At 54.5% G+C, this 6,220-nt stretch overlaps 1 pseudogene; it reads left to right on the top strand.

Moving 5' to 3' along the window:
• Positions 1-1,196: 1,196 nt before the first annotated feature.
• Positions 1,197-5,253, top strand: LOC102426279 (annotated as a pseudogene).
• The last annotated feature ends 967 nt before the right edge of the window (positions 5,254-6,220 follow it).

Genomic DNA, 6,220 nt, shown 5'->3' with positions numbered 1-6,220 from the left:
CGTGAGCTTCAGCAGGAAACGTACGCAGCACCTCCTCTGTCCAGCAGTGACTTGACCCACCTGAGCCTCAGTTTCCTCCTCTGTGAAATGGGGACATAGCCAGCCCATGAGGATGAGGTGAGACACCTTTAGCGCTTCACTCCGGGCCCCGCCTCCCTCTCAGGGAGGCTCTGAGGCAGACCCCCCGGTGAGAACTCGCTTGCCGGCCCAGTCCTTAGCTTGATGTATCTGAGCAAGTGTCCCCCCGCCCCCTCCTGTCTCCGCTGGAGGTACACCAGACTCCATAGGGGAAATGTTTTAAATCCATTTCTTCTCTTATTACAAAATGTGGACATAGATTTAAAAATCAAATATGAAAAACAAAAAAGCAAAGTTAAAACGTACCCACAATCATTTTCTCTTTCTTTTGCGTTTCGTAATGTTTACACATCTGCACTGAGTGGCCAGATGATTATGACCACCCCATCAGTACAATGAAGTGAATTAGTTATGCAAATGATAGTAATAATAAAACCTTGAGAGCATGTGCTTAGGAAGTTTTCAATATTCAGTATTTTGGGAGGTGTCAGTGAGGTGCTGATGGGTGGTCATAATCATCTGGCCACTCAGTGTACAGCCATCTTTTGGAAGCAAGGAAAGGCAGCAAGGATTTCCCCAAACCCTCACCTCCCACCGAGAGACGGTCACATCACTACCTGGCAACACAGCCTCTGGTCTCAGTAGACGGACAGAGACAGATCAAAACTGTCGATTTTTGCTTTTTTACACTAGAGGTTGTATTAACCTCGTAGCTGTTCCCTCTGCTTCACAACACCTGAGGCACCTTTCAGAGAAACCAACAGGTAGGCGCGCCGTCCAGTGACGGCCCCATCCGGCCTCGGACAATCCCAACAGTTGGACACGAGGGTACTTCCAGTGTTTCATCAGGAAAAGTCCTGCTCGAGTCTGCTCCGGTGCTGATCATACGGGACCGGCCTCGGCCCCGCCAGAAACCCCAAGTGAAGGGAAGCTGTGTCTACCAAGCAAACGGCCCCATCACCCCATGTTCCCACTGGGTGGCTGCCCCTCCAACACCCGCCCCCAAAGCTCCTGGAGCTGCCGATGTCACACACACACAGAGCCTCCAACCCCACCCCACCCCCAGCCAGGGTGTGCTGAGCGCTGAGAGAGGTGGGCAGCGTGTGGGCACTTCCAGGATGCCCACCCTGACCGAGGGCCGGGTGAGGACTGGCAGAGCAGTGAAGGGGTTCCCACTGGGGAAAGGATTCTGGGAAGAGGGTCAGACCTTAACTGCTTGGTGGCCAGGGAGTCAGAGGAATAGACCAGAGACCAGAGACCTAGGGGGAGGGAGGGAGCCTGGGGCTGGAGCCCTGGCAGGGCTCAGGGGTCCTGGGAGTCCCTGCAGCGCAGACTCCCCCAGCCCAGGGTTTGGGTCTAGGCAGCCCCGCCAGCCCCACCATCAGCCAGGCCCAAACATCCACCCAAGAAACTCGGCAAACTCAGCACCACAGCTGAGCACAGCATTCCTCCCAGGCCTGCCCCTTCCCGGGGGTGGGGGAGGGGGGCCTTCCAGGCACAGAGGTGTCCCCAGGGTCATTGAGACTCCTCCTCAGCACCAGATCCTGCCTGGATCTCCCTCTTCCCAGCCCAGGGCTTCACCCTCTTACCTGGGCCAACGCCCTAGCCCCATGGTCGGCAAACTGCGGCTCGCGAGCCACATTCGGCTCTTTGACCCCTTGAGTGTGGCTCTTCCTAAGCCTTAGGAGTACCCTAATTAAGTTAATAACAATGTACCTGCCTATATAGTTTAAGTTTAAAAAATTTGGCTCTCAAAAGAAATTGCAATCGTTGTACTGTTGATATTTGGCTCTGTTGACTAGTGAGTTTGCCGACCACTGGGCTAGACGAGTCTCAACTGGGCTGACCGAGCACTTCAAGTCTCTGCCACGTATCTGTTCCATGCCAGTAGCTACCTCAGGAATGTCCTCATGGAGATGACAGAAACACAAGAAAGAGCAAGGCCTCTCGAGTTGTAGACTTAGAAGCACCATACTTGCACTTCTGCTTCATTCTATTACCCAAAGGCAGGCACACGGTCAAGTCCAGAGACAGAGGCAGAGGACACTTCAAAGTTAAATGCCCAAGGGGGTGGATGCAGAGAGGGTAAAAGATCATTCAACCCATCAGCAAGACCTATCTTAGAAATACTTTCCACACCTGTCCAATACTCCTTCTATCTTATTGCTACCACCACTTCAGTTCACCACGACCTCTCTTACCTATCACCACCTGACTGCTCTGTGCAAATCTTTCTTGTCCATTCCTTCTCAGACCATTCTCAATGCAGCAACGAGAAGAAACTTAAAAAGAAAACCTGCTCTGACCACTCATTTAATGAAGTCTGCCAAATGGTTTCCTATTGTTCTCAGGATAAAGGTGAAAATCCTGACGAAGGCCTGAATTCTTTTCAATTTTCAATGGAGGGGTTATTTTAAAGCAAATGGATGGCCTGGTGAAAGGGAGAAAGGGAGTGAAGAGGGAGTGTGGGAAAGAGAGGCTTTGTAATGACTTCCACGTGAGGACAGCCTGGGACCCCTTTCTCCAACCTCATCTCCTTCCGTCCTTTCTTTCACTTTATGGTTGGAACACATCATAATTCCCCAAGTTGTACACTATTTCAAGCCTCTGGGTTCTTATTGAGACTGCTCTGGAAGAACTGCAATAATAAATTAGAGATTAGGATGAGATAATAAGTAGTCAATATGCCCATAGCTCTCCCAATAGTCTCTCTTGATGTTCTCACCATCTTTTAAAGTAGATAAACATGTAACATGGTTATGCCAGGGTGAGGTGAGAGTAGGATACAGGTGTGACAACTCATCCGAGAGGTTTTTGAGCCTGAGTCTGAGATACAACGGTTCAATTGGCTTTGCGGAGAAGAAATCTAAGAGGATGAGGTCAGAGGAATGGGATGGAAAACATAGACATGGTGCAACTTCTTCACTAAGTTAGGCAACCTGCTCTCTGGAAAAGGACTACTAAGCCAAGACATTCTTCAAGACCGAGGCTGAGCAGATGCCTTTTAGTGCACAGGGAGTTCTCCTGTGATTCTTTCAGAGTTTGAGAAGGCTTCTCAGGAGCTAGGCACACAGCACCTCATTCCTTGTCCTCCCCAGAGGCGAGGGAGGAGGGGGGAGCGCCGCTGGGGAGGAGGGAGGGAGGGAGGGAGGCGCGAGGCGCTGCCCTGGCATTGATGAGTGCAAATACCATCCCTGCTACCCGGGTGTGCGCTGCGTGAACTTAGCTCCCGGCTTCAGATGTGACGCCTGCCCGGTGGGGATCAGCTTTGCCAAGTCTAATAAACAGGTCTGCACTGATATTGATGAGTGTCGAAATGGAGCGTGTGTTCTCACCTCTATACGCACTAACACTTTGGGATCTTACCGCTGCGGGCCTTGTAAACCCGGGTACACTGGGGCCCAGACGAGGGGATGCAAACCGGAGGGAAACTGCAGAAACCCAGAACTGAACCCTGGCGGTGTGAACGCGCAGTGCATGGAGGAGAGGCAGGGGATGTGACGTGCGTGTCGGATGGGCTGGCGATGGCCACTTCTGTGGGAAGGATGTGGACACTGACAGTTACCCAGACGAGGAACTGCCATGCTCTGCAAGGAACTGCAAGTCCGTGCCAAACTACAAACTACGGCCAAGAAGATGCAGACGGAGACGGCACTGGCGATGCTTGTGATGAGGATGCCGACGGCGACGGGGTCCTGAATGAGCAGGATAACTGTGTCCTGACTCACACCGTGGACCAAAGGAACAGCGACCAAGATATCGTTGGGGATGCCTGTGACAACTGCCGGGACGTCCTACATGATGACCAGAAAGACACCGACGGGGATGGAAGGGGACGCCTGCGCTGATGACATGGATGGAGATGGAATAAAAAACATTCTGGACAATTGCCAGAAAGTTCCCAATCGTGACCAACAGGACGGGGATGGCGATGGCGTGGGGGATGCCTGAGGCAGTTGTCCTGATGTCAGCGACCCCAACCAGTCTGATGTGGACGATCTGGGTGGGGGCTCCTGTGACACCAATCAGGACAGCGACGGAGAAAGGCACTAGGACAGCGCAGACAACTGCCCCGCCGTCATTAACAGTTCGCAGCTGGACACTGATAAGGATGGAATCGGTGACGAGTGGGATGATGATGATGACAATGACGGCATTCCAGACCTGGTGCCCCCTGGTCCGGACAACTGCCGGCTGGTCCCCAACCCGGCCCAGGAGGACAGCAAGAGTGACGGCGTGGGAGACCTCTGTGAGACAGACTTTGACCAGGACAAGGTCATCGATCGGATCGACGTCTGCCCGGAGAATGCTGAGGCCACCCTGACCGACGTCAGGGCCGACCAGACCGTGTCCTGGACCCTGAAGGGGACGCCCAGATCGATCCCAACTGGGTGGTCCTGAACCAGGGCATGGAGACTATGCAGACCATGAACAGCGACCCTGGGCTGGCAGTCGGATACACGGCTCTTAATGGAGTTGACTGCGAGGGGACCTCCCACGTCAATACCCAGACGGATGATGACTATGCCGGCTTCATCTTTGGTTCCCAGGACAGCTCCAGCTCCTACGCGGTCACGTGGAAGCAGACAGAGCAGACGTACTGGCAGGCCACCCCGTTCCGGGCTGTTGCAGAACCTGGCATTCAGCTTAAGGCTGTTAAGTCTCAGACAGGTCCAGGGGAGCAACTCCGAAATTCCCTGTGGCACACTGGGACACCCGCGACCCGGTCAGGCTGCTGTGGAAGGACCCCAGGAACGTGGGCTGGAAGGACAAGGTGTCCTCCCGCCGGTTCCTGCAGCACAGGCCCCACGTGGGCTACGCCAGGGTGCGATTCTGTGAAGGCTCCGAGTTGGTGGCTGACTCTGGAGTCACCACAGACACCACCATGCGAGGAGGCCGGCTCGGCGTCTTCTGCTTCTCCCAAGAAAACATCATTTGGTCCAACCTTAGGTATCGCTGCAATGACACCATCCCACAGGACTTCCAAGAGTTCCAAACCCAGAATCTCGATCGCCTGGATAAGTAAACCCAAGGAGCAATTCAGAACTGCTTTTCTAGACACTAAAGCCATATTTTTTAACTTCCTACAACTTTCTTTATTTACACTGTGGCTTTCTTTACTACCCCAAAGATATCAAACTATTTACATGAACGTAGCAATAAAGAAGAGGACACATTTGTAATACCTTAACCAATAAAGAAATTAAAGATTAAAAAAAAGAGAGAGGCTGGGGAGGGAGGGAGGGAGGCGCGGGATCATCCCCTTCCTACAAGCTGTGCACATGGCTCCCCGAAGGCTCTTGACGGCAGGAGTCTCACCTTTCCCACCGTGTCCCCCAAAGTCCTGTGGGTGGCACGTGGATAGTCGTCGTTGGCTTCCCCGCTGGTGTAAGTGTTGGTGCACCAAGCGCTCACCTTCGCCGCCTCCCACCCCAGCTGCTTCCTGCGGGTTTTCTCTTTGAAAAAGGAGAGGCCTCTTCGCTCTCACCCCGTGAGCACGGAGTGACCCGGGCCCCTGAGCGCCAGGCAGGAGCACGGCTGGAGGTCCCCTTGTTCCTGGGGCCTCTCTGCCCAAATGGTGAGAAGCCCCCGCTTCCCGGCCCAGCTCCAGGCCCTCAACCCTCCGAGGATGAGGCAGCAGCACAGGCCAAGCCGGCGTGGCAGGCGGTGCCGCTCCCCCCCATGCCCCATCCCAGCTCCTCGGCAGGCTCCCCCCCTGCAGCCCTGGCCAATGTCCTCCGTGTCCCGCTGGCCCTACTGTCCACACCTCGTCCACCCGTCGCCTCCTGCCCCTCCCCCACTCGGCCCCGGGCACCCATGGCCACAGTTTCTCTGAAGTAAACCCAGCACAATGCGCCACCGAGGTGCCCGCACCGTGGACAGGCAGCCGGGCACCTAGTCAGGGATGTCCCTCCAGGCCCCTCCCTTTCGCTTGCATACGGCCTCTCCTGCTCGTGGTGACTCCCGCACAGAACTGTGTGAAGACAGCCTGAGCATGACCTCGAACATCACCCTCTGGCAGTGGGGTCGAAGGGCCTGTTCGAAAAACCATACGACGTAGAGCAAGTAGGCAATTTAGCGCAAGACGACACTGGAACTCTGCACCGCATTTTCTGATTCTGTGCCCTGAGTAGGAAAAAAG

Source organism: Myotis lucifugus, unplaced genomic scaffold, assembly GCF_000147115.1.
Source record: "Myotis lucifugus unplaced genomic scaffold, Myoluc2.0 scaffold_3037, whole genome shotgun sequence".
NCBI lineage: Eukaryota > Metazoa > Chordata > Mammalia > Chiroptera > Vespertilionidae > Myotis > Myotis lucifugus.
This window is presented reverse-complemented; position numbering and strand designations above follow the sequence as displayed.